The sequence below is a fragment of the Megascapheus bottae genome, chromosome 1 (genome assembly GCF_031878675.1).
Source record: "Megascapheus bottae isolate mThoBot1 chromosome 1, mThoBot2.hap1, whole genome shotgun sequence".
Lineage (NCBI taxonomy): Eukaryota > Metazoa > Chordata > Mammalia > Rodentia > Geomyidae > Megascapheus > Megascapheus bottae.
In genome coordinates this window covers 7068841-7080804 of record NC_143509.1, presented here as the reverse complement: position 1 = coordinate 7080804, position 11964 = coordinate 7068841, and positions in this window count along the sequence as shown.

The following is an 11964-nucleotide window of genomic DNA, read 5'->3' as shown; positions in this document are numbered from 1 at the left end:
ATCATGTAACCCTTTTACTAATTACAATTAAAAAAATACAAAAAAGAAAGAAAACCAAAATAAATGCAATCTAGGGAAAGAAATGGCACCTAAACACCATACCATCTAAGGACCACAAGAACTGTCAAGACACAGACCCCAATAAAAGCTTTTAAAAATGGTAGGAACTAATAAATATCTCTCAAGTCTAACTCTCAATATCAATGGATTTAACTGTCCATTTAAATGGCATAGACTATCTAGTTGGATCAAAAATTAAGAGCCATCGTTCTGCTATCTTCAAGAGACACATCTTACCCAAAAAAGCAATCATCTTTTGAAAGTGAGCCATTCCCTCTCAAATCAGGAACAAGACAAGGACACCAACTCTCTCCACTCCTCTTTAACATAGTACTAGAATTCCTAGCCAGTGCAATAAGGCAAGAAGCAAGCATAAAGGGGATCCAAGTAGGGAAAGAGGACGTAAAACAATCCCTCTTTGCAGATGACATGATTCTGTATTTAAAGAATCCTATAGACTCTACTCCCAAGCTCCTTGAGCTGATTCAAACCTTTGGAAGGGTAGCAGGCTATAAAATTAACCCTCAAAAATCAACTGCCTTCCTTTATGCCAACAGTGAGAGGAACGAGGCAATAATCAGGAAAGAAACTCCTTTCACAATAGCCTCAAAGAAAATAAACGAACTAGGAATTAGCTTAACTAAGAATGTAAAGGACCTTTTTTAAAAATATATGTGTATATATTGCAATTAATAGAAGGGTTACATGATATTTGCCAGATAAATGGTGCCTTAATTCCAACACATTGAAACCCTTTCACACGTCATTGTCCCCATTTCCTTTCCCCCTTACCTCACCCCTCATCCTGTTTTCCCCTGTTCCCTATCCAATTTCAAATAACCAAATACAAATATATCCAATATATCAGATAACAAAGTGAGATAGTGTAACAATATGATATAACCAAGGGACAGTAGAAGTGATGAGAGATAACATAGTACCTTAAGAACAATAATCATTAATTATATGGCTTTTGTTTACATCATATTTTAAATGACAATATTGACAAACAATGTTCAAGGAGGAAATCTCTAATTACATTCTCTGGGACTTAGTATTTGGAACTTAATCCAAATTATTCTAACAGTTTGTGTGTCATAGAAACATATCACTTCATGAAATAAAACATTATGATTATAGAGTCATAGGTTTTTTTGTGTATATAGTCATGTTTGTATTTCCATTACCATGTCCATTGCTTTGGGTATGCAGTTATTGATTCCTCTCTCTTGTACACTTTGGATTTAATAACCACATATTAAGGATACCATGCGCCTTTTGTTCCTTAGGTCTTGACTTGTCTCACTCAGCATGATTCGCTCTAGATTCATTCACTTCCCTGCGAATGCCATTATTTTGTCTTGTCTGTTGGCTATGTAGAATTCCATTGCGTATATATACCACATTTTCTGTATCCATTCATCTGCAGTAGGGCATCTGGATTATTTCCATCGCCTGGCTATTGTGAATAGTGCAGAGATGAACATAGCTGAGCAGGTGTCTTTATAATATCCTGGGTCATGATGTTCAGGATAGATGCCCAGAAGTGGTATGGCGGGATCATAGGGAAGGTCTATTTTCAGTTCTTTAAGAAACCTCCACACTGCTTTGCAGAGTGGCTGAACTAGTTTACAATTCCACCAGCAGCGCAGTAGGGTTCCTTTTTCTCCACAACCCCGCCAGCAACTGTCATTGTCTGAGTTCAAAATCTTGGCCATTCTTGTTGGGGTAAGGTGGTATCTTAGGGTTGTTTTTATTTGCATTTCCTTTATGATCATAGATGATGAACATTTTCTCATATGTTTTTCTGCCATCTCTTCTTCTGATAGGCCTCTCTTTAGTTCCCTTGCCCATTTAGTGAATGGTTTATTGGGTTTTCAGGGGATTAGTTTCTTGAGTTCCCTGTAGATACTTGATATTAAGCATTTCTCAGATGTATTGTTGGTGAATATCTTTTCCCAGTTGGTTGGCTGTCTCTCTACTTTTGCAACTATATTTTTATCTGTACAGAAACTTTTTACTTTTAGGTAGTCTCATTTATCGAGTCTCTCTCCGATCAGTTGTGACCCTGCGATTCTGTTCAGGAATCTGTTGCCTGTGTCTATGAGTTCCAGTGTCTCTCCTACATTATCGTGTAGCAATTTCACGGTTTCTGGTCTGATGTTGAGGTCTTTGATCCACTTTGAGTTAATGCTTGTGCATGGCGAAAGGCTAGGGTCAATTTTTAGTTTTCTGCATGTGGCTGCCCAGTTTTGCCAGCACCAATAATTGAATAGACTGTGTTTGTTCCATTGTACAACTTTGGCTCCTTTGTCAAATACAAGTTGCCTATAAGTATATGGTTCTATTTCTGGGTCTTCCATTCTGTTCCACTGATCTTCTGGTCTGTTTTTGATGAAAAGTTTAAAACGCTGAAAAAGAAAATTAAAGCAGAACGAAGGAAATGGAAAAACCTCCCATGCTCCTGGATTGGAAGAAACAACATTGTGAAAATGACAATCTTGTCAAGGGCTATCTACAAATTCAATGCAATACCCATCAACATCTCAATAGCATTCTTTAAAGAAATAGAAGAGGCAATTCAAAATTTCATATGGAATAATAAAAGACCCCCGCATACCAAAACACTTCTTAGTAGAAAGAACAGCGCTGGAGGAATTTCAATTCCAAACTTTAGACACTATTACAGAGCTATAATTATCAAAACAGCTTAGTTGGCACAAGCACAGGCCTGAAGACCAATGGAATAGAACTGCGGACCCAGATATTAAACCACAGACCTATGGCCACCTAACCTTTGACAAGGGAGCCAAAAAAAATAGAATGGAAGAAAGACAGCCTCTTCAACAAGTAGTGCTGGCAGAACTGGATAAACACCTGCAGAAAACTAAAGTTGGATCCTTCTTTGTCACCCTGCGCTAGAATTAATTCCAAATGGATCAAAGACCTGGAGGTAAAAGCTGACACACTGAAAACTTTACAGGAAGGAATAGGAGATGCACTAGGCCTCCTTGACACAGGTCCAAACTTTCTTAATAAGGACCAAGAATCACAACAAATCAGAGAAAGGCTAGATAATTGGGACTGCATTAAACTACGGAGCTTTTGTATGGCAAAGGACATAGCTAGTAAATTAATTAGAAAGACTACAAAATGGGAGAAGATCTTCACCAACCAAACAATGGACAAAGGCCTCATATCTAAAATATATCAACAACTCAAAAAATTGAATCACTCCAAAACCAATCTCCACAGTAACAACCATCCCATTAAAAATGGGCCAAAGACTTAAAGAGAGTCTTCTCTGAAGAAGAAACAAAAATGGCCTATAGACACATGAAGAAATGCTCAACATCTCTGGTCATAAAAGAAATGCAAATCAAAACAACTCTAAGATTCCACCTCACTTCAGTTAGAATGGCCAGGATCAGGAAAACGAATAACAACAGATGCTGGAGGGGATGTGGCCAGGAGGGATCACTACTACACTGTTGGTGGGAGTGCAAACTCATTCACCCACTATGGAAAGCAGTGTGGCAGTGCCTCAAAAGGCTAAACATAGAACTTCCCTTTGACCCAGCAATTCCACTACTGGGCATTTGCCCAACCATCCAGAAACAAGGACATACTAAATCCACTAGCACAACAATGTTCATTGCAGCACCTTTCACCATAGCAAAGATATGGAACCAACCTAGATGTCCCTCAGTTGATGAGTGGATCAACAAGTTGTGGTATTTGTACACAGTGGAATTCTATGCTGCTGTCAGAAAGAATGACATCACCCCATTTGTTAGGAAATGGAAAGACTTAGAAAAAGTCATATTAAGTGAAGTAAGCCAGACTCAAAGGAACTTAGGCTCAATGGTTTCCCTCATTCGTCATAATCAGTAGAAACCTTGGGCTCTACTAGCAGAGATCTGCAATAGAGCAGAATCTTGATACATAAGGACATAGAATGTGAAGCTAATTGAAAGGACCTCCAGGATAGTGAAACAAAAGCCATATAATGAATGATTGTTGTCCTTAATGTACTATGTTGTCTCTTATCTTCTTTGCTATCCCTTCCTTATCTCATATTGGTATTGTATCTCACTTTGTTATCTGATATATTGAATTTATTTGTATTTGGATATTTGAAATTTGATAGGGAAGGGGGATAAACCAAGATGGGTGGGGGTGTAGGGGGGGAGGGAAATGGGTACCAAGACATGTGAAAGGGTATCAATGTATGTGAATAAATGCACCTTCAATCTGGCAAATATCATGTAACCCTTTTACTAATTACAATAAAAAACAAAAAAGAAAAAAAATGAATAGGAGCAACATCTACCCGTATGTAGAAATTGCATATGTATAATGACATATGTGTGTGTACATACATAATATTTAAAAAGGAATGAAGCAAGTGCAATATAATACAGTTTAGATATAATTTAAGATTTGCAAAATTACAGGGGGGAAAACCAAGACGGGTGGGGGGTGTGGGGGGGAGGGAAATGGGTACCAAGACATGTGAAAGGGTATCAATGTATGTGAATTAATACACCTTCTATCTGGCAAATATCATGTAACCCTTTTACTAATTACAATAAAAATACTAACCAGTAAGAAAAAAAAACATTTGCAAAATTAAACATCTTCTGATTTATATGTAATACTCATTTGCCTACTGTTGAACCAATAAACAAATAATTTTCAAGTGTTAAAAAAAAAACAACTCTAAGATTCCACCTCACTCCAGTTAGAATGGCCAGGATCAGGAAAAGAAATAATAACAGATGCTGGAGGGAATGTGGCCAGGAGGGATCACTACTACACTGTTGGTGGGAGTGCAAACTCGTTCAGCCACTATGGAAAGCAGTATGGCAGTGCCTCAAATTGCTAAACATAGAACTCCCCTATGACCCAGCAATTCTACTACTTGGCATTTACCCAACCATCCAGAAACAAGGACATACTAAACCCACTAGCACAACAATGTTCATTGCACCATTATTCACCACAGCAAAGATATGGAACCAACCTATATGTCCCTCAGTTGATGAGTGGTATTTGTACACAATGGAATTCTAGGCTGCTGTCAGAATAAAGGATATCGCCCCATTTGTTAGGAAATGGAAAGTCTTAGAAAAAATCATATTAAGTGAAGTAAGCCAGATTCAAAGGAATTAGGCTCAATGGTTTCCCTCATTTGTCATAATCAGTAGAAACCTTGGGTTCTCCTAGCAGAGATCTGCCATAGAGCAAAACCTTGATACATAAGGCCATATAGTATGAAGCTAATTGAAAGGACCTCCAGGATATTGAAACAAAAGCCATATAACGAATGATTGTTGTCTGTAATGTACTATTTTATCTCTCATCTCCTTTGCTGTTCCTTCGGTATCTCATATTGTTACAATATCTCACTTTGTTATCTGATATATTGAATTTATTTGTTTATTTGAAATTTGATAGGGAAGGGGGAAAAACCAAGACGGGGCAGTGTGGGGGAGGGTAATGGGTACCAAGACATGTGAAAGGGTATCAATGCATGTGAAATAATGCACCTACTATCTGGCAAATATCATGTAACCCTTTTATTAATTACAATAAAAAATATAAAGAAAAAGAAATCCATTAATTGGGCTGAGAGGGATTATAACAGAAGGTAAGGAACTTGGGGCTGATATGGGAGAAATGAAGATCAGAAAATACAAATGTCCAGTTAGCCAGGGAGGATACATTCATTAAATAATAATAATTAAATTATCATACATTTATTAAATCCACTGAACGGGGCACTGGGCTATTCTTGTGATATTCTGAATGGATACTAAGGGTAACATGTATGAGGTAACAAATATAATTTTATAGATGGAAACATTTGGTAGTATGCTCAGTTTCGCAGTGTCCATATTAAACATGTGATTTCCATAACTTTAAAACATGAGATACTTTTAAAATAATAAATAAAAACCAAGAAATTGTTTTTCCCTGTAGAGATCAAGTTATCTATTACATGTCCAAATATTCTTCAAGACAGGGAAGAGACCTGTCTCCAGAGATTGAGTCCCTATTGAAATTAACAGTTCCTTTAAGGATTCCTTCTTATTTTCTTTAATCAAAACAAAAGGGAGGAAGGAAGATAGCGTGGAGACAATAGGGACGCTGCTTAGCTTTCTCTGACACAAAGAGAGAACCAGGGAGTCCCATGAGCCAACTTTCTAAAGAAATCCACGACAACAAACTCGAAAAGCAACGGAGAAGGACTCAAACCAGAAAAGAAATCCAGATAAAGCTCACATCCAACTTTCTCAAAGAATTCGGAACGCGATGACCCCTCCCCCACCTCTCGCCCAAAGCCCCAGAAAGCCGCGCTGGACCAAGCCACGAAAAGCGGCTTGAGCTGCCACCGGCTCCACGCGGGGAAAGCGGGGGCGGGCACGGGCTCTAATCCACGAAAAGTGGTGGCAGTGGAGGGCACCAGGCTGGCAACACAACGGCTGCAGAAACTAGCACAGAACCGGGCCAGCGAACGGCAGAAGCAGCGGAACCCAGACGTGGAACCAGACAGCAAGCAGCGGGACCCAGACGCAGAACACAGGCGGCAGCGGAGACCAGAGGGGAGTGAAAGACTCCCCACCACCGTGGAACACCCGCAGACGGACGCAGAGGCGTGAGTAATACAGCGCGTTCCCAAACACATCGGGAAAGCGGAGCGGGTGCCAAGCAATAGAACTTAACTCAGACCCCAACACCCCAACCCGAGAAAGACTGGCGGGAGCAGGGGGCCAAGGAATTTAGAATCCTGTCCCTCCCTTCAACAGCCCCCTCCATCAGGCCATTGACTGGAGATTGACAGGCAGGCTACCCATAAGACCCAGCACCCCATCAAGGGAGGCGGGGCTGTCCCAACTCCCACCCGCCCAACAGGCTCAACCCCCAGCCCTCTGACTGGAGACTGACAAGCGGGCAGACCCTAAGACTCAGCACCCCACCAGGGGAGGCGGAGCTGTCCAAGCTCCCACCCACCCACCAGGCTCCTCACCCAGGCCACTGGATCTGGAGAGTGGAGGGCTTAGACACCCTGCCTTACAAAAGTGGGTAGGGGGTGCGGGTAAATAGGAGCCAGCATCTGCCCCCCCTCAATTCTCCAGCGGGGCATCCTCCAGCTGGAAACCCTGAGCAAGACACCACTGAGGGCCGCCCCCACAGTCACAGACTCTGACAAAACAGTGGAAACACAGCAGGGATCTGAAGGGCCGACCAGCAGACAAGCTCCCCTTCTGAGAAACAAAAAGACGCGGCTCCGCTCTTGGAGCCCACGCCCCCAGCTGTGCCCCGCCCCTGGGAACAGAGGGGTCTCCTGCTGGTCCTGCTGAGAGGTCCTGAAACTTTCAATCCCCAGACCCTTGGCTTGGGGCCGCCCCTGGAAGCAGCACAGGAAAACGTCCACCAACCGCGCTCAGACAGAAGTTCGCAGATCCATCCCATGGTCCACAGTGAGGCCACTGGTTGGGCTAAGAGCTAGTGGCGCAGCAACACATAAGTTTTATTCTAATACTTTCCACATACTCTACCTACTTACCCCCTGACCTCTCTCATTCTATTTTTCTATCTCTGGACCTCTGCTCCTCTTTCAACCCTTATACTGCATGGATCTACACTTGATGGCTGTTGAGCAACATTGTATATCTAGGTGTTTAATTATCCTCCAGGCTCAGAGGGACTTAAAGACAATAGAGATTGGATTGAGAGGCTTATTGTTTTGAATATAAATTGCTTATCAGTGAAAAATTAGACTAGTCGGTAACTGCATGAAAAGAAAGAGTGATAACACCAATCAAAACTCGTGAACATCTAGAGTCTGTCAGCTACAGAGGTCTAGGTTGGTTATATCTGAAAAACTATAATCGTGTTTAGTATTAATCTTGCTCCCATTTTCAAATGGGCAGAACAAGAAACTCAAGAAAAATGTCAAATCAAGAAACAACACCTCCCACCTCCTCCACCCAATGTAAACAGCCAATGGAACAGTCACTGGCAAGCCTAGAGGAGAGTCTTCCAAGTGCTGTACAAATGCAATTGATAAACATCATTAATGAAAAATGTGAAAATATAAAGAAAGAGATAAGGGAGGAAGCCATAGCTGAACAAAAGGAAACCATAAACAAGGTGATAAGTGAAAAAGAAGGAGCCATAAAGGAAGCCATAATAAAGGCTGTTCAAAGAAAGATGGATGAATTCATAGAATCCACAAATAAAAAGGTGACCAAACTCCAGCAAATGTTCAAAGAAAATAAAGCCACTGAGCTAACCACTCAAATGGAAATCAAGGAGCTAAAGAAATCCATACATGATCTAAAAGAAGAGATGCAAGGCATCAAAAATGAGCAATTAGTAGCAAGGGAGATGAAAAATAAAGTAGATAGCTTTGATAGCAGGTTAGACAATGCAGAGGAGAGAATTTCTGGGGCTGAAGATAAGTTAGTTATTATAGAGAAAAAACAGAAAATGAGTCAATCCAAATCTAGGAAAAATGAGAGAGCGCTTCAGGAGGTCCAAGATACAATTAGGAAGCCTAATTTAAGGCTAATTGGTATTGAGGAGGGTCTGGAGAAAGAGGTCAATGGTATTGGAAATATACTTCAGGGAATCATCTCAGAGAATTTCCCAAATATCCAGAAGGGCAGACCCATCCAGATACAAGAAGCTTTTAGAACCCCCAAACAGACTTGACCAGAAAAGAACATCTCACCGCCACATCGTAATCCGAACTGGATCAGTAGAAACCAAAAAAAGGATCCTAAAGGCAGCCAGGGAAAAGGGTTCAGTAACCTATAAAGGAAAACCAATCACAATCACCCCAGATTACTCAGCAGAGAACATTCAAGCAAGAAGTGACTGGAAGCATATATGTCATGCCCTTAAGTCAAACAACTACCAACCAAGAACACTGTACCCAGCTAAGCTCTCATTCATAACTGAGGGAACAATAAAAACATTCCATTCCAGGGAAAAGTTGCAACAATATGTCGCAACAAAACCAACACTACAGAGAATTCTGAAAGATGTTCTATACATAGAAAACCAAAATAAAGGCAATATAGGGAAAGAAATGGCACCTAAACAGCATACCACCTAAGGACCACAAGAACTGTCAAGACACAGGCCCAAATAAAAGCTTTTAAAAATGGTAGGACCTAATAAATATCTCTCAATCCTAACTGTCAATATCAATGGACTCAACTCTCCAATTAAACGGCATAGGCTGTCTAGTTGGATCAAAAAGCAAGAGCCATCGTTCTGCTGTCTCCAAGAGACACATCTTACCCAAAAAACAAGCATCTTTTGAAAGTCAGAAGTTGGAATAAACTCTATCAAGCTAACGGCCCCCATAAACAGGCTGGAGTTGCCATCCTCATATCAGATAAAATAGACTTCAAACCAAAATTAGTAAGAAAAGACAAAGAAAGTTACTACATACTACTAAAAGGATCTTTCCTCCAGGAAGACATAACGATCCTAAATATTTACACACCCAATCCCGGAGCTCCAAACTTCACCAAGCAAACTTTACTTACACTGAAACCATACATAGATTGAAATACAGTGATTGTCGGTGACTTTAACACACCACTTTCACCTATGGACAGATCAACAAGGCAAAAACTCAACAGAGAAACCTTAGAACTGAACAGCTATATAGACCAAGTAGATCTAACAGACATCTGCAGAATATTCCACCCAGCAACAACACAATATACGTTTTTCTCAGCAGCACATGGAACATTTTCCAAAATAGATCACATCTTAGGCCATAAAACAAACCTGGACAGATTCAGAAACACAGAAATTATTCCATGCACACTCTCAGACCACAAAGGCATCAAACTGGAACTGAACACACACCTCCACCAACGAAAACCCTGTAACTCATGGAGACTGAACAACACATTGTTGAACCACCAATGGGTCATTGAAGAGTTCAGAACAGAAATCCAACAGTTTATGAAATTTAACAGTAAGGAGCACACAAAATACCAACTCCTTTGGGACACAGCAAAGGCAGTACTCAGAGGAAAATTTATAGCGCTGAGTGCCTACAACAACAAGTTGGAAAAATTGCAAACCAACAAGTTAATGTCCCACCTTAAGCTCCTGGAAAAAGAGCAACAAACCAACCCTAATCCCAGTAGAAGAAAGCAAATAATTAAAATCAAAGCAGAATTAAGTGATTTGGAATCCAAAAAAAACTATAGAAAGATTCAACAAAACAAGGAGTTGGTTCTTTGAAAGAATTAACAAAATTGACAAGCCCTTAGCAAATCTTACCAAAAAAAGAAGAGAGCATATCGAAATAAACAAAATCACAGACGAAAATGGTAATATCACGACAGAAATGACCAAGATCCAGAATATCATGAGGGAATACTTCTCAAACCTTTATGCCAACAAATTTGAGAACCTAGATGAAATGGATGAATTCCTAGCCAATATTAACATACCCACACTGAACCAAGAAGAACTAAGTCAAATCAACAGGCCTATTTCAAGCTCTGAAATAGAAATGGCAATTAGAGAACTTCCACCTAAGAAAAGCCCAGGGCCAGATGGATTCACAGCTGAATTCTATAAGGTCTTCAAAGCAGACCTCTCACCAATTCTCCTCAAGCTCTTCAACGAAATTGAAAATGAAGGTTCCTTACCAAACTGATTCTATGAAACCAGTATAACCCTCATCCCCAAACCAGACAGAGATTCATCAAAGAAAGAGAACTATAGACCTATATCTTTGATGAACATCGATGCAAAACTTCTCAACAAAATACTGGCCAACCGTCTACAACAACTCATCAAAAAAATTATACACTATGATCAAACTGGATTCATCACAGGGAGGCAAAGCTGGTTCAACATACGCAAATCAATTAATATAATTCAACACATCAACAGGAGCAAAGACAAAAATCACATGATTGCCTCAATAGACGTGGAAAAGGCATTTGACAAGATCCAACACCCTTTCAAGTTAAAAGCTCTGGAGAAACTAGGAATCCATGGAACATTCCTTAATGTAATAAAGGCTGTGTATGAGAAACCTACTGCTAGTATTACACTTAATGTTGAAAATCTAAAGCCATTCCCTCTAAAATCAGGAACGAGACAAGGATGCCCACTCTCTCCACTACACTTTAACATAGTACTAGAATTCCTAGCCAGTGCAATAAGGCAAGAAGCAAGCATAAAGGGGATCCAAGTAGGGAAAGAGGAAATAAAACTATCCCTCTTTGCAGATGACATGATTCTGTATTTAAAGAATCCTATAGACTCTACTCCCAAGCTCCTTGAGCTGATTCAAAGCTTTGGAAGAGTAGCAGGCTATAAAATCAACCCTCAAAAATCAACTGCCTTCCTTTATGCCAACAGTGAGAGGAACGAGGCAATAATCAGGAAAGAAACTCCTTTCACAATAGCCTCAAAGAAAATAAAGTACCTAGGAATTAGCTTACCTAAGAATGTAAAGGACCTTTTTGACGAAAACTTTAAAACCCTAAAAAAGGAAATTAAAGCAGAACTAAGGAAATGGAAAAACCTCCCATGCTCCTGGATTGGAAGAATCAAAATTGTGAAAATGACAATCTTGCTGAGAGCTATCTACAAATTCAATGCAATACCCATCAACATATCAATGTCATTCTTTAAAGAAATAGAAGAGGCAATCCAAAATTTCATATGGAATAATAAAAGACCCCGTATAGCAAAAACACTTCTTAGCAGAAAGAACAGCGCTGGAGGAATTTCAATTCCAAACTTTAGACTCTATTACAGAGCTATAATCCTCAAAACAGCTTGGTACTGGCACAGGAACAGGCCTGAAGACCAATGGAATAGAACTGAGGACCCAGATATTAAACC